At 36.0% G+C, this 24,575-nt stretch overlaps 1 protein-coding gene across 1 annotated transcript in view; it reads left to right on the top strand.

The window, feature by feature from the left end:
• The first annotated feature begins 1,103 nt into the window (after window positions 1–1,103).
• Window positions 1,104–24,575, top strand: part of LOC149235550 (putative WD repeat-containing protein C2A9.03) — a 98,178-nt gene continuing 74,706 nt past the window's right edge. The window contains exon 1 of the mRNA XM_089372139.1: window positions 1,104–1,333. The gene's annotated coding sequence lies outside the window, so the exon portion shown is untranslated. The remainder of the gene's footprint in view (window positions 1,334–24,575) is intronic.

The raw sequence follows: 24,575 nt of genomic DNA on the forward strand, positions 1-24,575 counted from the left end.
GAGATTTGATCCTTCTTGGCGCTCAGTACATTCATAATTAAGATGAATCTATGTTGATTTTTTTGATCGAGTTAAATATTTATAGGACATTACATTACATTACAACATCTCTATCATACTGGGTTGGATAACATCCCTTGACACAATTAAAAGTATTAATATTAATAGTATAAAGTGAATTTATAAATTAAGTTAATTTTTGAATAAACAATATATGCATAATTCAAAGTAATTGTTGTTACATTAATCAAATTCATTTTATTTAAATTATTAAGTATATTGATTTTTTTCTTTAATTAACTTATATTAATATTATATTAGATGAGCTTTGTTTAATTATTAGATGCATGGGAGTTTTTGACTAGAATGAGATGACTTATATTCATATTATATTAGAAGGACATTATTTAATTATTAAATGCTATGGAGTTTTTGGTTGGAATGAGACAAATGATTTTTTTTGTCAAATCTTTATTGTTGTTGTTTAAATTGAGTTTTTGATTGTATATATGAATTCAACATGTTGAAAAACTTCTAGAGCACTGAGATTGTGTAGAGTTCACTACTCAAACTTGTGATTCCAACAAATCCCTTTTAGATTTTAGGCAATTTTGATGGGAAAAGGTATTGGAAAACCCTCCAGAATGTCTTATAGATAGAATAAGCCATTAGATGTAGATATAATGCACCTGATAATTAGACTACTCAATTTAAAAAAGAAGAAGAAGGAAATCCTATTATAAGTTAATTGTCAAATCAAGAGTGAGGACAATCATTAGTTGCTATCCGCAAATACATGTTGATTCATTATTATTATTCAAATAAAATCAAACTACTTATAATTACCTACTAGATTATTAGGAGCAGGCTTTTACTTTTGCCAAATATCTCTGAATAATAAATAATTATCCTATTTCCTTATATCCAAACAAAAAAAACTATGCACCAAACAAAAAAAACATAAACATACTCTAGACCACCAAAATGACTAATTCCATAATTATATATACCTTTCAAACTATACCACTTTATACTATTAACGGTTATAACAACTATTTTTGACCTTTCGAAAATTCGGAGACACCTTGAAGCCGCTCGCCCTTTCCTCACTCCACCACATAAGCACTTTGTATAACTTTTTAAATAGCTGAATCGTTCCTTTCAGGACAGGGAATAAGAGGACGCATGTGTGATTAAAGCGGTGGAAATCCATTCCCAACTCTGAAAGCTTCTGTCCTCGTCAACGACCACAGGCGTCTGCTTATTCGCCCAACTCTGCAGTCGATGGAGTAGCGATTATACATCATCCAGGCAGATTCTCCAAGCAACTGAGGTCAGTGCATATCACAGTATTTTATCTCGATCATTTGGAAGAAATATCCGTGCAGTTACGATGAATTTAACAGGGGAGGTATTCCCTTGCACTTTTAATCTTTATACGCCGATTATCTCTAGGGTTCAATCCCATTCATGGAGGAATCTTGCCGAGAAAAGTAGTTTGTAGGGAAATCTTAATGAATTCAGAATTCATGAACCCAATTCATGAAAATTTTAAAACATAATGTCCCCCTTTTTTTAAAATTTCATTTTAACTGTTGCGGAATTTCAAGTTGACATGATTTTGTATGTGCAATCAAGCAAATCCATGTGATTGCAGGGGAATTTATGTCAGGACATCTAGCCTGGGAACATAAATAAATGAGATTAAGCTCTGCATTGTGTGGTTTGTTATTGTTCATTTTTGAAGTTGTGTGTGGTTTATTTATCCTAATTGCTGTGTAGTTTATTGCCTAATAAGGGGAATGAGTCGATGTCTATACGGACAGCGCTTTTCTTTTCTTTGGGGTAGGCAGACATGAATGAATGAGCCTTAACTGTTCATCCTACTTTGGAGGAATGTGATTTGGAGAGTGCCCCTGGTCTGAAATTGTGAGTGGGTGAACTGCGGCGAATGATAATTCGTACGTGGCTGACCGCCCATGTAATGTGGGTAATTAATAAGTGTGGAGTGGATACGTAATAAGTGCAGAGTACCGTGTGACTAGGAGAAATGAAGATTTTTTTGTTTTTTGTTTTCATCCTTGCTGTAGTTCCTTACAGTTGAATAAAATGCGTTGTGCTGAAATGTTTTATATCCATGAAGAAGTTTTTCCAGTTAGATGTATTTTGGGGATAAATAAGTGTCTTAGCGATAGGTCTGCTTCCCAATGTAAATTGGATTGTTTCTTCTCACTAAATACTGCCTAGATGAGTTTTAGTATTTACAGATGGGCTACAAGGTACATACTGAAATTAAACTCAATTTTAGGTCAATATATGCGGAGAATTCACTGTTTATAGAAGGAAACTCCATTGCTTTGTAGTCGAGAGGTTCTGTTAGAGCTTGCTTGTTTGTGGATAAAATGTTAAGATCTCTTTTTTGCACTAGTTGAAAATTTTTGCAGTGACTGCTAGTTGACTAGTTGCTTCAAGCTTGATTTAGTTTTCCTTCATTGTACAACATGTTATCACTCAGGTTGTCCCTTGGCTCCTGAAGGGATACGACCGAGGTAACCACAAACCAATCTTTGGGCTGCAGGTCCTAGCCTACCTGTGGTCAGAGAGGGCTCTCTCTTTAGAATTTAGCTTTGTTTTGGGTTGATTTTAGGCTAGTTATGGTGTACATGGGTTTTGTTTTGATTTTGGTGGGAAGGATGATGTTTTCAAGCAGAGTTGGGATGCATAGAGTGAGAAGTTCAAACCATTGGGCATGGAGTTATGGATTAGGGCTTGCTGTTGCATTTTCTTGGTCACAAGAGGAATACGAAGCAGGATAGCTACACATAGAACAATATCAAGCTGGAATGAAGGTCAGAGATGAAAGGCAACTAAGAATCTTTCATTAGCCAACAGAGAGGGAAGGTGAATGAAAGTCTGTCTAGGAGCAGTCAAGAATTCCTAAATAACATTCATATGTGAAAGAAACATGGTAAACATGATCATTTAAGTATGCATTTTCATAACCGTTTCAGAAGAAAACATATAGAAATAACAAGAACTGAGCATAGAGTGCAGTCAAGCAAAGCCTAAGCTATTCTTCTTTCTTGCTATTTAGATGGTAACACAATGGTGGAGTAAACATATATAAACTGTAAACAGAGGTAAGAAGACACTTATTGAGCCATGTAGTAGCACAGGAATTCCACAGTCACTCTTTGGCCATTAAATAACACAACAAACAGTTCTTCATCCAAAGCATCCCAACAATCTTTGATTATAGAGCTCTCAAAATATACAACGCAAGTCTCGAATGAGGATTATCAACCAACCAACCCTTTAAACAATGAATTAGGGTGGTTTATATAGAGAAAAATATCCAAAAATATCTATTACAACAGACCTTAAACAGATCTGAGGGAAATGAGTTCTTTAATCTAATCTTGTCCTGAAATTAATGCAAGAAGATATCTATTTGAGCTGTGCTGGAGGCAGCTGCATCAAAATGAGTTAATATGGTGTCCTTGGTGGCTCGGTGCAGTGTTTCTGCAATAACTGTGCCTTTAATCTCTTATCCGCACCTCTTAGGTGGTTCTGCTGCTTTTTAGGCGGCTTTAATGTGCACTAATCTCGATCCGATGAGCTTTGAATGGCCTTTACTGCTTCTTTGACTTGGATGGAGGCCTTTAATGTTCACCTGCTTTGATATTGCCGATCTGATACTTTTTGCTGCTTCACTGATACTCTTTTATTGAATCTGGGCTTTATCTTTCCTCTGATACTCTTTAACACTTGAATCGGGCCACTTTCTCTCCCTTGATATGCTTGAAACTGTCAAATCGCCCCTTTTCTGCCCTTTCAAGGCAAAAATAACTGCTGCAAATGCTTTTCGTGGCCTCTAGAATGCTATCGGCGCTGGCCGATTGAATATGAACATACATGAAGAAATCCTGTCAAATAATGGCGGAGGAATGCAACCTGATAACTGTGCTGGGCTGAGGCTGGCTTTTAATTTGCGTTTTTTGGGCCTGCTCTCCATTTTGAGCAATTTTTCTTAGCGATGCATTGGAAGGGCTCTGACACATACCGCCCTCGTACAGAAGGTGGTTCGATGAAACCACAAACCACCTTTTGTCTCTCCGCCCCTGACGTCAGCACCACGTCGCTGCCATCGCATCTGCCTCCGTCCCTACCCCGCCACCGTGTCCTGTGCCACGTCGTCAAACCAGTCAACTGCCACGTCACCCTGCCGTATTGCCATGTCACCCTGCCACGTCACCCTGCTGTACGGGGACCCACCGCTGACGTCATCACAGAAAAGGCGCAAAGGGCGAAAATCGCGTCAAAGAGTGCCCGAAACGAGAAACAGATGCAGTTTTCGATGCGCGATTAGCGTCAAAGAGTGCCCGAATTGAAAAATGCCTCTGTTTCTCATTTCGGGTACTCTTTGACGCGATTTTCGCCCTTTGCGCCTTTTCTGTGATGACGTCAGCATGACGTTAGCGGCAGGTCCCGGTACGGCAGGGTGACGTGGCAGTACGACAAGGTGACGTGGCAGTTGACTGGTTTGACGACGTGGCAGTTCACTGATTTGACGACATGGCACATGACACGGTGGCAGCGTAGGGACGGAGGCAGATGCGGTGGCAGTGACGTGGTGCTGACGTCAGGGGCGGAGAGACAGAAGGCGGTTTGTGGTTTCATCGGATCGCCTTCTGTACAAGGGCGGTATGTGTCAGAGCCCTTCCGATGCAATAAAAGGCGGACACGCGTCCTTTGTACGACGGCAAAACCGCCGTGCCATCGGACGCTAATTGTCGGACGTCAGGGTGGCTCCGAAATCGCCGAGAGCTGTCGGATCTGGGAGGGCGGATCGGAGGGCTGACGGAGCGCGGAGCTGGTGGCAGGTTAGTGTACAGGGGCCCGCCATATATTTGATTTATTTATGTGGCGGGGGGGTCAAAACTTTGGGTTTGTGGGTAATGTGGGTTTTATTTGGTTTGTGCGCCGGGGGTAGAGTTTAATCAAATAATTAAACAAAACCCGAAAATGTGAGTGCGCAGGGTAAAACATTAAGGTTTATGGGTAAGAGAGGGGAGGGGGCGGTTGTTAATTCAACCAGAGGTTAAACTAACTCCAGGTTAAAACGCGGAAGGGCTAATGCTAAGCCCCAAATGAACTTAGCATTTCCCCAAACTTATGTTATAGGGCTAAAGTGCCAAGGGGAGGGAATATGTATATAAGGAGGATATTTAACGTATTTTTAATAGGGGAAGGGGAAATAGATAGGGATTTACATAGTAAGTTAGAAATTAATATGAATTTTGATTTAGAAAGCGCTAAGGATAGAAATCTTAGGCTACAAAGGGGAAATAGGACTTACAGAAGAAATATGAGTACCTTTAAGCAAAGCAGATCTTTACTTAGGCAAATGTTATGGAATATGATGACTTTTAAAGATATCAAGCAGATCTTAACATCTTATAGGGGAAATTAGTGAATGATTTGGGAGAAGAAAGAAGGGGAAGTTAGTCATGCCTCGCTTGAGCTGTTCCAAGGGAAAATTTGTACTTGTGATCTGAAGTTGATAAACACTTTGAAATACAAAATTGATCACAAATCCTCATTCTGCAACCACAAAACTGCCTACCCAGCCTACTTACCTACTATTTTTTATCCTTCTGAATGGGTGCACTTAGATTTGCAGACCCTGATTATCTTCTTTTCTTTTGACTGCCCTCCTATCTAAATCTACCCTTATCTCTTCCAAGGGCCCAGATTAAGCAGTTGGGCTCCTTAATTTCTCTACCTATCTAACAATCTGCCAAGGTTAAACAGTTTGGACAGATATTCATTCTCTATCTTCTAAAACAAGTAATTTAAACCTAGGGAAGCCAAGATTAAGCTGTGTGGCTTTCCCTTAACTGTAAAACTCTTCAAAAATGGTATGATTCTTCAAAATGGAACTTCTTGGAAATATGGAACCTTGCAGCATGAAAAGATGACATATTTGGCATGTAAAACAATCAATCATGAAATATGAAACCTATTGCAATAGGAGGCTAACACAACATTCTGTTATTTATTTTTAATAATTAATTGTAGCTTTGAAAGTCTGCTAAAGCCTAATGAGGGGAAAGTCAATGCTCCAGTACTGTATATCTGTTGCAAGTCCAGTGAAGAACTTATTCTATTTTTACAGAAGGATAACTAGATAAGAGACTGTGACTCAAAAAGGACTTGGGGTGACTAGAGAAACTTCAAGGAACAACTTGAAACTGGGTGACTGAGTCCATAAGCATAACAGATAACACTTTTTAAAATCTATTATAATGTTAAATGACAAAGTCTCCTTACTTTGGTGACTATAGCTGCTTGTTACTGACTCTGAGCATTCTCCACAGTCATTCCATTGTGCCTGAGATCTCAAGATTTGTCTCCCCAAATTACCTTTGGGATAAGCATTAAAGGCAAAGTAGCATTGCGCAGTGATCTTAGATTTTGTCAGAACATAATGATGTCCCTTAAATTTTATATAGACTTCCATAAATTGATTGCAAATTATGCTAGGGCTGTATGCATCCCATGGCTTGTGATGCCTATGAACAAACAGTTTGTTGTATCCTTCAGGCAACCAATCCATCCACAGTTTCTTCAGTAAATGCATCTTGATTGGCAGTAAGTTTAACCCTCCACAATAGCTCTGTCGAATCTAGGAAAGTGACCATTCATCATTCTTCTCTCCAACTCCTTCAACGAAGATTCAACTATTAGATATTTCAAGCCATCCTGAAGGTATTCCCATAATACTAATTCAGTCAGTCATAGTAATTCATTGTGACATATGTTGGGACTCACTATTATAGGACATAAGTGAGATTTGATTATAAAGCTATGCTGCGGATCCTCCGACCTTAAGATCTATCTGAAAGCCACTAAAGCTTATCATTTGAAGATGTCCAAGTATCTGACACTAAGCAATTAGGTTGCTTCATTTGCTAAGAGCCAATAAAAATCAGGCTCAATTTACTAATCCCATCCTTAGTATTTCTTTCTTCCTTAACCAATAAATACCACCAATCATGTCAAGATGAGACTGAGTAATGGTCGAATTCAACAAAACCAAAGTCATGTGCTTGCTACCCACCAGCTTGGGTTGGCAAGTGGCCTTTTCCTGGCTCCAACAGGGTCACAGAAAAACATTAGCATCTGTCAAACTTCATTTATGCCTGCATAACCTAACTTGGATATTTTCCTTAGATTATTGGGGCTTCTTCTTGTTAGAATTTACATGAACCCAACATCGGGTGCTTAGTTCTAAGCAATTAATTACCGAGAAAATACATGGCTAAGTTCCTAACACATAATATTCAACGGAAGTAAATTACGATCTAAATCATAGAATCATAAACAGATTTCTCCCATACAAATCAGTTCTTTATTAATAAAAACTTGGAATTTACTTGGGATCCTGTCCTAGGATAATGGCCCAGCTGAGAAATAACAGATTACAATATGCCGGATTTGATCCAACAGATCTGCTTTCTCTTGCAAATCTAGATCTCTAGCCACTCTGCACTCTCTTAGACCCAACATACTCTCACTGAGATGCCGCTCTCGAGTCTCAACCTTGTGCTGTTGTTATGTGTCTTCTCCTCACCTTAGCCTTGTTTTTATAACTTTACATTGAGCCAAAACCCTAATCCTAACCATAACCCTAATTTCAAAGTGATTGATGGTCGAGATTAGATCTCGCCTCACTTGAGATCAATGGCTAAGATTAAAACTTATTCACTAAAGTAAATAATTTACTTTTCCTAAGTTTTATTTTAGCTCAATAAGCCAACATATTAATATGTGTTTTTTCCTAAGTTAAACTTAGGCTAAGTTACATCAACAACTTGCTCAACCTAGAGCAAGTGTTCTAAGGCGATGTGGGCAACTTTTGCACACCTAGACACAAGGCCTGTGCAGAAGTACCTGCTCGAGCTACAAACTTCAACACTTTTATAGATGTGTTCGTTGATATTGAACATTTATAACTTATTCCAGAACTATTCTAGGTACTCTTTTGACTTTTTCTTTAGTGATAATAGGCTTCTTAGTCACGAAGGTTATAAGAGTTCAAATTCCAGTTTGCCCTGCTCCCTTGTAGTCTCTACAATGAGAAGCTGAGGAGTTTTATTGGCAGATACTCTACTGAATCTCGATTCAAGAGCCACCTCCCTTCACTCTATGAGTCATTTATACCCTAATATGCCCTCTTATGGTCCTTTACTCTTTTTTTTTTTGTTTTCTAATATGTCCTAGAAATGTTAAATTGACTATATTTAGTATCTCTAAGTCTTCCAGTATGAATTAGCAAACTGATTTTGTTTCTTGTAGAGCTTTTCATCTTCTCAACATTGGCATTCCAGGAGAGATTCTACTTAATATTAAGTAGAATACTTATCTTTAGGTTTTGAATGCCCAAAATGTTTCTTTTGTGAGCTGCCCACAATTCTACTTGAGTAATTGACAACATCTCTAGAGTAAGCGAAATGATTACTGTAAATATTACAATGTTAAGTTGTTGGAACTAGGCATCTCACATAAGACACTCTGAAAACAATGCTGGAGTTTCATAAGATATAATAGTTGTTACCAATATGAAGTTGAATACTTATCCACCAAATTTTTTGGGTTTTGGCGACATCCTTGGATGAGGCATTACATGCTTAGGTGAGTGGTAATTTGAGGTTGGTAAAGGTCGAACAAACATGCATGGCTTGAATGATTCCTCTCGCTCTCATGTGTTATATTTATACATTCTAAGATCCTTAACATCTATAAAGCTGGTCAACCACAATAATGTAATTAGGATTTAGGAATCAATTCAATTTCTAAATGTAGTCTCGCCTTTAATACAAGTTGGTTTAGATTTTTCTGAGGATTATAATTGTACTCTATTATATAAACTTTCAAGTTTCATGTGATTCATAAGAGCTGAAGATTTTTTGGCAAATTATGGGTAAACTGCTTTTCATGATATTGTTATGTCTTTTTGATTCTTGAATGTGGGTTTCCCAGGTGTGCTTCTTTAACCAATTCTTGCCTACTTTTGATTTATTAATACAATTTCATTATGACTTTCATCTATCAAGGGAATTTATTGGTGATGTTAATAGTCTCTACAACATAATTTTATCATTATGTCATTCTCCCAACAATTTAATGGTTGTTTTTGATGATATGGTTGTGCTTGATGCTTTATTCTATTTTATATTTTTGTTCGTTGGTCACCATTAGTTGTGTAATGAATTCTCGTTTTATGTTGTTGTAAAGTATAATACATAATACCTTAGTCTTGATTTGGATTGGTTCAGGTTGATTTTACTTGATATCCACCTAAGAATCTAGGAGAATTCTTGCAATCACTCAAATGATGTCGAACTCTTGGAGGCCTGATACGCATTTATGTGGTGATATGTTTTTGAAATTGGTCCACCACAACGAAGTAATGTTTTCATTAAGCTAGTTTTGGTGCTTGATGAGCATCAAAAGTTGTTTTGGGTAATAAATTTATTTTGCTGAAGTTAGTTATTCCTATGGTACACCCTTAAAGTTGGAAGCTTTTCTATGGTTGAAACTTGAAAAGGAGCAAATTTTGGTCAAGGACATAAAGATCATTGCATATATTAGATCTTCTTATATGTAGTTTTCTAAGTAGCAGAGCTTGCAATCTCATAAGGGAACCATATGTATCGTTCATGCCTCTTTGCACTCTTTCCTTGACATACCTTGTTATAGATAATAGAACGAAGGGTTTTAAATGTGGCGTCATCTTTCTCAGATAAGTTGTGCTAGAGTTATCTACATGTATAAATTGGAGACATTGGTGGCATCCAATAATGACATCCTCTAATACCTATGAGTATCTGATGTGAAATCATAGACAAAGGGCATAGGAGGACACCCTTGCCTGACGGATCCTTGAAGATTGACGATGTTGGCCATCTTACTAATGCAATTGTCCCTCTACCATTGCCTAATTATATTTGGATGTCTTACATGCTACCAAAACTAGAAAATTCATCATGTAAATTATAAAATGGCACTGAAGTGTCTCCTAAGCTTTATCAAAGTTTATTTACAGAAAGATGGCTACACATCCAGATTTTCCAATTGAATCCACAGTTTCCCAAGCTAAGAGGAGACTATCAAGATTATCTTTGGGAAGAATTTTTGTTCTTGTTGTATGCTAGGCATCAATTCCTAGCTGCAATTGTCTTGGCTATTTTTTTTATACTGAAGCAAACAAAGTTCGTTCTTTAGGTTAAGTGCTCCAGAAGACTTGGAATATATAGATCTCCATTGAGTATACAAGAATATATATTAAATGTATGAATAAGAATGATGATTACAATTGAGAGTGAGGGGTCTGCTTATATACTAGGCAGGTGCCTCTTCATGGAAGGTCATGTCCCATTAGACATGCCTCTTCAACCTAATTACTAATTAACTAATCATTATTTATATTTAATATCTTTTATTCATAACATTGCCTTCCTCCTCAAAAAAGCATTGTCCTCAAAGCTTACTGATGAAAGGCCTGATCTTTTTTTCCTGCTTCGGATGTCTTCTTCTCTCGGAATTGTCATCTTCGTCGAAGCAAGACAATATGATCGTCTAAGTGATAAACAAAACTGTCGCATTGAGAAGGAATCAAACCATCCTAGATTAATCTTCTGTGGAATATTCTGATCACTGGAATTTTGTAACAAATTGTCATCATAGGACTGGATTGAGGTTACATCAATATTCTTTGGAACATCAGTTTGTCGTTTCTGTTCTAAATGGTCCCGATACGTAGCTTGGTTGAGTTGTCTACTCTCATGATTCGGATGTCGATAGGAAACTTTTTTGACTTTCCCTTATTAGGTGTGTGGAAATTTTTTGATTTCCTTCTGGTACTACGGTTGTTGAGTTAGGTACACAATCTTCGTTTGGAATTTTCATCATCTGAATTGTAACATGTGAGTGTGTTTTTCCTTCAACTGATTGATCCTCTTCTTGAGTTCTGCTATTGACTAGTTCGGTATTTGTTTCTTTATCTTCAACTGGGGATGTTACGATTGGTGGCTTCGATACTTCCTCTTGAATATAATGTTCTAACTTGTCTTTTAATGACTTCTTGTCCTTCTTAAGCTTCTTAATTTGTGTTAGTAATTTTTCGCTATGATCCTTAAATTGCAAGACTTCTTCATTTCTATCAGCAGTGACTTTGTTAATTTCATTTTGCATATTTTGTAATACTTTTTTACCTTCTTGAAAAATTACTTTTGAAATATCTTGGATGTCTTTTGATGTTACTGAATTTGACTTCACGGTGACATCTTGTAGTGCTATTTTTTTATTTTTATTTTTGTAAGAAAATGTCAAAAAACTTCTTCTTCGTATTCAGGATGAAGGAACCAAGTGTTTCCATCCAAGGTGAACCTAAAATAATGTCACCTTGATCCCTCCATAGTGTTTGAACTGAGAATTGTGATACGAATATATAATCTCCAACGTTTAATTGTAAATTGGTTATGTCATATATTTTGTTGTTAAAACAGTCAAAATTTTCAATTATATTTGACTCGGGAATCACTAATTGGTTTGCGACTTTAGGTTTTATATAATTTTTATTTCGGCTAGCGAGATAGCGATAGTAACATCTTTTCCCGCAATAGACCCTTTAATTCTAAATAGGAATAGGGCATAGTTATATTTAGTTTCTGGAAATCTTCCTTCCTTCAATTCCGATTTAGATGTCATTTTGCTTGTCAAGATGAACTTTCTTAAGATTCCTCCAATAGCCTTTGCTTTCCTCAAATATCTCTCTTCAGTACTTCAAAATATCCCTTTATATACTTTTAGGAGTATAATAGTTTTCTTCAATGAGCTTTAAGGTTTAATAATAACTCCTTTCCTTATAATACTTCCTCTTTTCATATATATATTCAATAATATATACTTTTTATATAATACCTTTTTGTAAATTTAAATTAAAGCGTACTCTCTTTTTCTTTTAGTTACTATAATCACTCTCTTATAATATTTATAATCACTAATTGCTTTTCATAAGGTAGAGTCGCCTCCCTTGTTTTTCTTTAGATATATTTTTCTGATATCAATTTAATAATAAAATAAGTGCTTCAACCGACTGTAATTGGATGACTGCTTGGGGCTACTAAATCCCACGGGTTGGCATATTTTGGCCTTGGGTTGCTTTGTTGGAAGGACAGGCAACGACTTGTTATGGTGAGGGTGGGGCCCAGCTAGGTTCAAACTTTAAGTCTCTGTTGATGCGGTGGGAAGAGGGCGCAACGGTGGGTGGAACAACTCTTGTGGCTAGTCTGGAAACGCGAGAATCGGGAAAACAAAAAATGAACAGTCAGAATTTGCTATTCGGCAAGGTGGTAACGATGGTCGAAAGTATGGGCTGTTGACTGATAAATCCACGCTTGGTTGCATTCCCAACATTCGATCCCAAGTGTTTCAACTAAGGTCCTATAGAGATGATATGACTATACTTGCTAATCGAATGTTGTTGTTGAAAACTTGAGAAGGGTCAAGGTTGATTCTTCCCGCAGAGTTTGAAGGCTTCTTTTTGTGATAAAACGACTATAGTGGCTGAAATTGCTCGGCCGAGAGGGAAAATTTGGCTGCTGTTGGCTGTGTAAGGTGCTCGAGTTGCAATGTATTGAGGTTAGCAGTAAGGTGGCACTACGGTGGTTCTCCACAACGGTTACGTGTGGTGGTTGTCATAAGTGCTCGGCCAGGATGACTTACTGTCCTTTTTCTTGTATATTTTTAACGTTATATATGTTTCAATTTTTTATTTATTTTTATTTATTATTTTTTAATATATAATCCTTTGTTTTATGTATCTGCTTCTTCTTCTTCTTCTTCCTTTTTTTTTTAACTTATTTTATTTTACATATATATATATATATATTTTTAATACAATCCTTTTTAAAATATATATATATATATATATATAATTTTATTTTTGTATATGATTTTGTTTGTTTGTTTGTTTGTTTAAATTCTTCTAATGGCTAAAGGCCTGTCAGCAGTATGGAGAATCTCCAAAACTGGTAGCAAAACGCTTTAACAACAACAAGGTTGACGACTTTCAATGGCCAAGGACCTGGATCAGAGAACGAGCTCTGTGCAGTGGTTGGGCGGCAAGAGGATCGAATTGCTCTGATACCAAATGAAGCAAACAAAGTTCGATCTTCAGGTTAAGTGCTCCAGAAGACTTGGAATATATAGATCTCCATTGAGTATACAAGAATATATTTTAAATGTATGAATAGGAATGATGATTACAATTGAGAGTGAGGGGCCTGCTTATATACTAGGCATGTGCCTCTTCATGGAACGTCATGTCCCATTTAGATATGCTTCTTCAACCTAATTACTAATTAACTAATCATTATTTATATTTAATATCTTTTATTCATAACATATACCCTTATTGCACTAAGAGTAGGGATGTGCATCTACATCAGTATGATAGACATGGCTATTATTTTATACCCTTATTGCAGTGAGAGTAGAGAGGTGCATCCTCATCAGTATGATAGAGTTGTCGTCGCATGGGTAATTCTTCCATTCACCTGTCAGCTTAAAAAAATATAATAATAGTAATGCTGTATATCAGCCAAATATAGATATAAAAGGAAATAAAAATATCTCTATATATGAAAGAGAGATTTGATATGCACACCTAATATAAAAACTACTATATAAGGAGATAAAAAGAGAGTTATCAGAGTTAGACTTTGAGATTACAACTGGCCTAGATCCATTTTAAATCATAAAACAATTTACTTCTCTAGATACTAGTTTGTTAATTTTAGATAACAATGGTATGTTCTATGCTTAGCACAATTTACTTCAATGTTCCTTTAGCAACCCAATAACAATATCCAATTATTTCCAGTAGCAATCACATCAACCATTAATCACATTGACAATAAATGCAGATAGAACATAAAAACAAATGCAAAAGACAAGCCAAGACAAGAGGACACTAGATTTGGCGGATGCCAGGGAAAAACCCCAATGTGGGGAAAACCCTTTGATCAAATCTTCTTATTATTATTCAATAGTTCAGCAGAGAGAGAGAGTACAAAAGTCAAATAGACTAGCCCAATACAAAGTCAAATCAACCCTGTCAAATTCTGTAGTCAACTGCAGTCAAACTTCAGCCCTAACCAAAAAGTCAACGCTGGTCAAATCAGCAGCAAAACACCTCCTTTGAAGCTTGGTCAAAGGCAGTCCAATTTGGCCTCCAGCAAAGGTCAAAGTCAACCCAAAACAGTCCCACAAACTCTGGTCAAACTCGGTCAAACAACAGTCAGCCCTGCGGTCAATGCTGGTCAAACAACCCCAAACTTCTTGATTTTCATGCCAATCAATGCGGCCTCAAGAAAGCGAAATTCTGCCCTTAAAGACAGTCAAATTCAGTGAAAACAACCTCGGTCAATGCTGGTCAAAAATCTGAAATTTCGGTTCTGTTTTAGCCCAGAAAATCTGTCTTGACCGCAGGTGTGAGTGTGAGAGAGAGAGAGAAGATACCAAAGCTATACGAACCAATCTGATGAAGAGAGAGAAGAATGTGTGAGTGAATGATGCCCAAATGAGGTGTGAGGTCTCTTCTATTTATACACTTTGTTGTGGCTGAAGAGACACATCCATTGGACTTTTTGAGCCTACATTAAGCTGAGGCCGACCTAAACAATTTGTACATGTGAGAGAATAAATCAAAATCACACTTCTGCTTGTCCGAATGAGATGGTCTTTATAGCAATCTTGGACCTCTCAAAAATAGGAATCCAATGCAATAATCATCTCCATCATATGAGCTGTCCCAAGGTGGAATTTGGCCCTTGTTGCCAATTTTAACATAGATTTATCTTGGTGCTTGGTAGATCTGGAGTTAAGATGGATCTTTGCTAGTTGTCTAGAATTTTGATTTGAAAAAACTTCAATATGCTAGATAAAAATTGTGTTTGTGATCAAGTTTGGGATGTGTGCAATGTGCACTATGGGACTAGGATATATGATCCATTAAACAAAGTTCAAACATATGCTGAAGAATTAAATAAATTTATTGAATACTATAGAATTTGTAGAGAAATAATACTGGACGAGTAGGAAGTATTATTGTTGTCTGTAGTTTTGTTTGAGGTGGGATATGATTTTGTGTTTTAAGTATGACTTACCTTGTTTAATCTCGACTAAGGTAATTGCTTGTGGTACTGAGTTACTATTTATAATATCTTGATTCTAGGGCATATGGTAAAAACGTCACATCTAGAAGGTTGATTGGTCTCCAATCTGCTATCAGTTCCTACTTATAATCTTGTGAATTAACTTGATAAAACCTTTCTTGATAATCTATCCTAATGCTCCAGCTTGTTCCTCCATAATATAGACTTTGCACAAGGCCTCATTGACAAGCTTGTTGACCACTACGTGTCAACTACCCATAGCAGTACACCCCCTTTTCTTCGCAAAAAGGGATAGCGCTTGATCGACATGTCCGTGCCATTCGACAGTCATCGTCGACTTGATCATATTATGTTGTAAACCCAGTCTGCATGTGTGAATTGTAAATAATCTTAGCATATATGAGTCGTGTATGTAAATTGCCTAGGTGGACCTAGTTTCCTAGTGATAATCTACGTTCTGGAAGGTTTTTTGTCTCACCGATCTATGATCGGCATAGTTTTCCTTCAGCCTAACCCCAAAGTCGGAATGGATTTTGTCATTAGAATCTTAGGAGAATCCTAGTGTGTTAATCTGCTAGATTGTAGTTGTGTCGCAGAACTGGGTGGTTTATGAGGGTCTATGTCAAATGGGTTCTCCCCCTTGAGATGTAAAGTTGTAAAAGTCATGATGTAAAGTGTCTTGAGAGTTAGAAAATATTTTAATCCCTCATAAGTCCTAAGTCCTAGGTCCTAGGTGATTTTTCCAAAGGCTAAGTTCGAGGATCCATTTAAAAATAAATTAAAAATAAAAAAAATTAAAAAAAAATATAACCGAAAAATAAAAAATTAAATAAAAATAAAAAATAATAAAATAAAGTAAAAACCTAAAAATAATAAAATAATAATATTTTTGAGTAAATAAATGCAGAATTTCAATTTTTAATGCATTAAAAAATTCGACGGATGAGATTAAGAGATGTCTTGATCCTCATCGACGGTCGAGATCGTTTTGACAGGGATCACTCGAACTAGCCGTTGGGAAATTTTCCTTTAAATAGGGTGCTAGGGGTCATTTGAGAGGAGATTAGATCTGTGAGCCTTGTGCTGAAGAAGCTCTCTTGTAGTCATTTTTTGTGCAATAAAGAAAGACTTTAGGGTTAAAAATCTTGCTGGTGTTACTCTTCTGAAAGTGCTGTAAGATGATTTATGTTTCTGTATAATTTTATTTTCAGCCATTGATTTTAGCTTGATGAAGATTGATCTAGGCACATGTATCTTGTTTGATCTCTGGGGTTTGAATGAGAGTGTAGATCCTGAAATATAGTGGCAGGTATCTCCATTTGATCTAGATTTCGCTATTGTTTTCTCCCTCTATGTTAGTGGTTGATTTTAAGCTGTGCAGGAAATCCTTTTTTCAGATTACCGGGCGTTAGGGGAAGTTCTCGGCTGAACCAGCCAACTCCCGGATTGTGTTTTTTGAAAGAGCTCAGCCAGTTCTTGATCCCGGGCTTATTATTTGAATTTTTTTATGAATGCATGCAGGGTTTTCTGAAGTGTTTCACATTAAAATTAAATTCTGATAATACTACTGTGATTATTGACAAATCTGGCTACTAAAGAGCCTTAGATCTGTAAATACTGTAAATTGTTTAGCTGGTTTTAGGGTTTTCAGTTTATTTTTGGCACATTTTACTTCTGGGTTTTTTGTTTTTACAAGTTGCAGGTACAGATTTTAAAAATTTTGTGGGGTTTTCACAATCTGAAGCAGCTGATTCAAAATTTTATTAAGATTCCTGGAAAATATTTAGAGGTTCTGGTGGAAGTTTTGCAGATTGACTGCCTATTTCTTCTGAGCAAAAAGATTTTGATTCTGTTTTCGAAATTTTCTTTTGTGATCTGGGTTCGAATTTTAAAATCTGGAAAATTTCTGGGTTACTTCCTACTGCTCCAAACCCCTTCCAAGCAGTTATCGAGTCCCGCAGTCATTCTTCATGCCCTCCATTCTGCTGTCTGCAAATCCATATCCCTTACGCAACCCATCCCACGCTGCTGCCACAAATTTTGTCTGTCTCATTTCTTCATTGCTTTCAACCTGTACGGCAAGCAAAATAATAAAGACTCTATCATTAACGATTCCTTCACACGCTGCCCTCAATCTGTTGCTCTCAAATCTGCAAACAATACACATATCCCTCCGTTTGCCATCCTTCAGTTCTATCAACCTGCAACATATCCGCAACGCAGCCTCCAAGCTCCACATTGCCTCGCCAGCTCCAGCTCCCACGCAGTCATACTCCATCATTGAACTGCCGCAACTGCGTCCCTCAACGTCCCACACAAACCTGCAATCAAAAAAAAAAAAAAAACTCAGCCATAGTTCCACGCAGCTATCACCAGCCGTGTATTCCCTCTCCGCAGGCACAGTTGCTCTGATCCATATCTTGCATCCTCCGTGGAGTTCACCTGCACACACAACGCACATTAAAACAAATAAAGGTTGTTCTTTTATGCACGGTAGGGTTTAGATTTAGTTCTTTTTTTATTTTTATTTTATACGTTTCATGTTTTATTTACATTACATTTATGATTCATTAGATTTAAATTTTCTTTTGTTTAGATTTTTAGATCGATTTTATTTCAAGTGTTAGTGCTTTATTTTGTTTTAGGCATAGTTAGTCTTAGAGTTGATATATTTAATCTTTACGTTAGGTTAGTGTAGCCTTAAGTTTTAAGTTTTTGTTTAGTCTTGATTTATTTATTTTTTATATATATATATATATATTTTTTTTTTTAAATAGAATTAATTTTGTTTAAAAGATAGACTTTAATAAAAAATAAAAAAATAATAAAAATTTGATTTTCCTTTTGTTCCGTTTTAAACTTCATTTAGAATTAGTTTTAGGCTTTGTCTTTGGTTTTTAGTTTAGTTTAATTTTGTTTTGAATTTAGTTAGTTTTGTTTCGAATTAAAAAAAAAAAAGAAAAAAAAAAGAAAAAAAGGGGTTGCTTTTAGATTAGATTTTTTGTTTCATTTTAAAATTTAAAAAATCATAAAAAAATATAAAATTTATAAAATTATAAAAAATAAAAAAGTTTTCTTTTAATTTAAATTAGATTTTAGCTTGATTTAGATTGTAGAGTTTTTTTTGGTGAACTTAAAAAAATAAAAAAATAAATATTTTTTTTTGAAAGTTTTAGATTTTTACTTTGTTTTTTAGAGTTAGATTTAGGATTTGAGTTATCAGTTTTTCATTTAAAAAATAAAATAAAATTTGGAAATATTTTGCCAGAATCAGTCTTGCCTCAAGGATTTGCCATGTTTGCGAAATATCTTTTTTGCTGAGGCTAAATTTTTGATGTGGGATTAATGTTTATCATTTTCATGTGGTTAAATATGCTTGAATGATCATTTAAAGATTAGCTATATGAATGTGATCTCTGGTTAGCATTTGGAATTACGTGGTTGTTTAAAGCATTTATCTTTCGAAATTTTAATTGCTGGAATATCGTTATTGAGTTTTAATCGCTGATCACTATTAAGGCATTGTGAATTTACTGGGTATCTTGCATTGCTCGGGCTATTTGAGGATAAATGTTTGTTTTACATGGTTCATCTAATCATTTAATCATTAACTCTATAAGGCACTGGTCTTTTAACTTAACAAAATCAATTTAGTGCTTGTTTCTTCGTGTCTCCCAACCCAACTGGTCCACAGTTGGTCTTCATTATCTCATAGGGTCTACCCCCCTTAGTCGCGGGAGATAGGCTTAAACGGAAAGATCGGGGATTAGGGTGACAGCCCCCGGTCTGAGCATTGTCGTGACAATCTGTGCGACAACATTTTTTGGCGCCGTTGCTGGGGATAGAGTTTTTCTGTCCTTGGCATTTCAGCGACATTCATATTCTCATTTCTCATCATTCTTTTTCATCTCGCTTTTGAGCTGGCAAATTCAACATTTTTTGGCATCATTTGGATCTTTTTCATCACTTTATCTTTCGTCATATCAACAACTTCTCTTTAGTTCGTTTCTTGTTTGGGTGGCGACTCCATTTCTTTTCATTTTCCCAGACAAGAAGCCTCTCTCATATCAGCTTGTTGGTTACTTTTTGGATCCTAGAATTTGACTCATTGTTCAAGTGGCGACTCCACTTCTTTCATTTATTAATTTTCTTGAGCAGAGATCTCTTTCTATCATCCATTTGATCCCTTATTATTCATCATGGATTATTCGTTTAAACCATGTCATTTTACTGGTGTTCGCCATGATATTTCAGAGGTGGCCATTTCTAAATTACCTGTGTTCTCGGGTGGTGATTCAGTCGCTGTTAAAAAGCATCTAGGCTGGTTTACTCGTATAATGATCATGTATTGTAGATCTCCTCAGTATAATCATGAAGATGTCAAAATGCGTCTATTTGTCCTTTCTTTAGAAGATGATGCTTTGAATTGGTTTAATAGTTGTCCTGAAGATCCCTTCACTTCTTTGCAAGACATTATCGATGCTTTTAAAGATAGATATGGTGATCCAGATAGCTCGCCTTTGCCCCTAAAATTGTGCAACAGAATGAAAATAATCTTATAAAAGGTCCAGATGTCGATGGAAGATTTCAAGACAATGCTTCATATCATAATTTGCCATCCACTTGTACCATTGCAGATCATAGTGGAAAAGTAGGAACAAATTGTAAAAACAGTGTTGACAATGAAAAGGAAGATCATAAGCAAATTATACAAGAACTAATGCTGCTGGTAAAAAATATGGAGATCAATCAAACTAATTACGCCAATGATGTGAGAATTTTATGCACCCACCTGGAAAAGCGTAATAGGGAGATAGAAGTCATGCAAAATCAGCATACTAAGGAAATTGAGGCCATGAAGACTAATCATGACACAGAAATTAGTTTTATGCAAAGCAAGTTATCAGGCTTAGAGGAAAAAATGACGACCATGCAAGCAAATCATAAGGAAGAGATAAACTCTATGCAGCATTGCTTAATGACCATAAAGGAAAAGGACGATAAAGTAATAAAAGATATGGAAGCTAATCAGATATGTCTTCAGAAAAAGTTATTGACCATGGAAGAAGATCATGCCAGTGAAATCAATGCTATGAAAGTTGAGCATTCTAGCTAGATAAATGCCATTACAATACAGGTACATAAATTTCAATAGCGGATTAAAGATGAGAGAAACTAGGAAACATCAATAGATTAGGAGCCTTCTCATTTGCTGCAACAAGCTCCATCTTATTATGAGGAGGTCATTGGTTCGATCGAAAGGTGGTTAATTGAAGGTGATCCAGATAAGCTTAAAAACGATAAAGATCAGATGCAAGATGAAGAAAGACATGTCACACATATCTTACATACTTCATCTAAGAGCTTTGAAACAGAAAGTTCCACGTCATCAATAATACAGCCTACCAGGAAGAAGAAGCGCAAGAGGAAGAAAATGAGAAAAATATTTGCTGCATCAGACGGCCGCGAGCAGCTTGATTTTCGGATAGGAAAAAGTCCTACCATATGTAGAATTGGACATGGCACATCCGACAAGCAGCCGACAGATTTGCCTGAAAGCAGGAAATGCTCAGTATACACTATATTGAACACATCTGATGCCATGCGGCATCCTTTGTATTGTATTTCTAACCCTACTCCTTGTCATTTCAGCATTTTCATTTCTGTTTTAGGATTAGATTTGCTTTTCTAGATAGTTAATAAATGAAGAGCTTATATCTTTCCTGTGCTTAACGCTACTTATGTTTTGTTGTGTGTTGCGTGGATGCAGATTCTGGATTCTCACGTTCTTACAGTGCAACAACGTGTCCCCAAGTAGAGCCAGATGTTGACCACTACGTGTCAACTACCCATAGCAGTACACCCCCTTTTCTTCGCAAAAAGGGATAGCGCTTGATCGACATGTCCGTGCCATTCGACAATCATCATCGACTTGATCATATTATGTTGTAAACCCTGTCTGCATGTGTGAATTGTAAATATTCTTAGCATATATGAGTCGTGTATGTAAATTGCCTAGGTGGACCTAATTTCCTAGTGATAATCTACGTTCCGGAAGGTTTTTTGTCTCACCGATCTATGATCGGCAGAGTTTTCCTTCAGCCTAACCCCAAAGCCGGAATGGATTTTGTCATTAGAATCTTAGGAGAATCCTAGTGTGTTAATCTGCTAGATTATAGTTGTGTCGCAGAACTGGGTGGTTTATGAGGGTCTATGTCAAATGGGTTCTCCCCCTTGAGATGTAAAGTTGTAAAAGTCATGATGTAAAGTGTCTTGAGGGTTAGAAAATGTTTTAATCCCCTCATAAGTCCTAAGTCCTAGGTCCTAGGTGATTTTTCCAAAGGCTAAGTTCGAGGATCCATTTAAAAATAAATTAAAAATCAAAAAAAAAAAAAAAATATAATTGAAAAATAAAAATTTAAATAAAAGTAAACAATAATAAAATAAAGTAAAAACCTAAAAATAATAAAACAATAATATTTTTGAGTAAATAAATGCAGAATTTCAATTTTAATGCATTAAAAAATTCGACGGATGAGATTAAGAGATGTCTTGATCCTCATCGACGGTCGAGATCGTTTTGACATGGATCACTCGAATTAGCCGTTGGGAATTTTTCCTTTAAATAGGGTGCTAAGGGTCATTTGAGAGGAGATTAGGTCTGTGAGTCTTGTGCTGAAGAAGCTCTTTTGTAGTCATTTTTTGTGCAATAAAGAAAGACTTTGGGGTTAAAAATCTTGCTGGTGTTACTCTTCTGAAAGTGCTGTAAGATGATTTATGTTTCTGTATAATTTTATTTTCAACCATTGATTTTAGCTTGATGAAGATTGATCTAGGCACATGTATCTTGTCTGATCTCTGGGGTTTGAATGAGAGTGTAGATCCTGAAATATAGTGGCAGGTATCTCCATTTGATCTAGATTTCGCTATTGTTTTCTCCCTTTATGTTAGTGGTTGATTTTAAGCTGTGCAGGAAATCCTTTTTTCAGATTACCGGGCGTTAGGGGAAGTTCTCGGCTGAACCAGCCAACTCCCGGATTGTGTTTTCTGAAAGAGCTCAGCCAGTTCTTGATCCCAGGCTTATTATTTGAATTTTTTTATGAATGCATGCAGGGTTTTCTGAAGTGTCTCACATTAAAATTAAATTCTGATAATACTACTGTGATTATTGACAAATCTGGCTACTAAAGAGCCTTAGATCTGTAAATACTGTAAATTGTTTAGCTGGTTTTAGGGTTTTCAGTTTATTTTTGGCACATTTTACTTCTGGGTTTTTTGTTTTTATAGGTTGCAGGTACATATTTTAAAAATTTTGTGGGGTTTTCACAATCTGAAGCAGATGATTCAAAATTTTATTAAGATTCCTGGAAAATATTTAGAGGTTCTGGTGGAAGTTTTGCAGATTGACTGCCTGGTTTCTTCTGAGCAAAAAGATTTTGATTCTGTTTTCGAAATTTTCTTTTGTGATTTGGGTTCGAATTTTAAAATCTGGAAAATTTCTAGGTTACTTCCTGCTGCTCCAAACCCCTTCCAAGCAGTTATCGAATCCCGCAGTCATTCTTCATGCCCTCCATTTTGCTGTCTGCAAATCCATATCCCTTACGCAGCCCATCCCATGCTGCTGCCACAAATTTTGTCTGTCTCATTTCTTCATTGCTTTCAACCTGTACGGCAAGCAAAATAATAAAGACTCTATCATTAACGATTCCTTCATACGCTGCCCTCAATCTGCTGCTCTCAAATCTGCAAACAATACACATATCCCTCCGTCTGCCATCCTTCAGTTCTATCAACCTGCAACATATCCGCAACGCAGCCTCCAAGCTCCACATTGCCTTGCCAGCTCCAGCTCCCACGCAGTCATACTCCATCATTGAACAGCCACAACTGCGTCCCTCAACGTCCCACACAAACCTGCAATCAAAAAGAAAAAAAAAAAACTCAGCCATCGTTCCACGCAGCTATCACCAGTCGTGTATTCCCTCTCCGCAGCCACATTTGCTCTGATCCATATCTTGCATCCTCCGTGGAGTTCACCTGCACACACAACGCACATTAAAACAAATAAAGGTTGTTCTTTTATGCACGGTAGGGTTTAGATTTAGTTCTTTTTTTATTTTTATTTTATACGTTTCATGTTTTATTAACATTACATTTATGATTCATTAGATTTAAATTTTCTTTCGTTTAGATTTTTAGATCGATTTTATTTCAAGTATTAGTGCTTTATTTTGTTTTAGGCATAGTTAGTCTTAGAGTTGATATATTTAATCTTTACGTTAGGTTAGTGTAGCCTTAAGTTTTAAGTTTTTGTTTAGTCTTGGATTTTTTTTTTTTTTTTTTAAATAGAATTAATTTTGTTTAAAAGATAGACTTTAATAAAAAATAAAAAAATAATAAAAATTTGATTTTCCTTTTGTTCCGCTTTGTCTTTGGTTTTTAGTTTAGTTTAATTTTGTTTAAAAAAAAAGGGTTGCTTTTAGATTAGATTTTTTGTTTCATTTTAAAATTTAAAAAATCATAAAAAAATATAAAATTTATAAAATTATAAAAAATAAAAAAGTTTTCTTCTAATTTAAATTAGATTTTAGCTTGATTTAGATTGTAGAGTTTTTTTTGGTGAGCTTAAAAAAATAAAAATAAAAATAAATAAATAAATAATTTTTTTTGAAAGTTTTAGATTTTTACTTTGTTTTTTAGAGTTAGATTTAGGATTTGAGTTATCAGTTTTTCATTTAAAAAGAAAAATAAAAAAATTTGGAAATATTTTGCCAGATTCAGTGTTGCCTCAAGGATTTGCCATGTTTGCGAAATATCTTTTTTGCTGAGGCTAAATTTTTGATGTGGGATTAATGTTTATCATTTTCATGTGGTTAAATATGCTTGAATGATCATTTAAAGATTAGCTATATGAATGTGATCTCTAGTTAGCATTTGGAATTACGTGGTTGTTTAAAGCATTTATCTTTCGAAATTTTAATTGCTGGAATATCGTTATTGAGTTTTAATCGCTGGATCACTATTAAGGCATTGTGAATTTACTGGGTATCTTGCATTGCTCGGGCTATTTGATGATAAATGTTTGTTTTACATGGTTCATCTAATCATTTAATCATTAACTCTATAAGGCACTGGTCTTTTAACTTAACAAAATCAATTTAGTGCTTGTTTCTTCGTGTCTCCCAACCCAACTGGTCCACAGTTGATCTTCATCATCTCATAGGGTCTACCCCCTTAGCCGCGGGAGACAGGGTTAAACGGAGAGATCGGGGATCAAGGTGACAGCCCCCGATCTGAGCGTTGTCGTGACGATCTGTGCGACAACAAAGC

Source organism: Pinus tabuliformis, chromosome 8 (assembly GCF_031772625.1).
Source record: "Pinus tabuliformis cultivar Carrire ecotype Pingquan chromosome 8, CPIR1, whole genome shotgun sequence".
In the NCBI taxonomy this organism is placed as follows: domain Eukaryota; kingdom Viridiplantae; phylum Streptophyta; class Pinopsida; order Pinales; family Pinaceae; genus Pinus; species Pinus tabuliformis.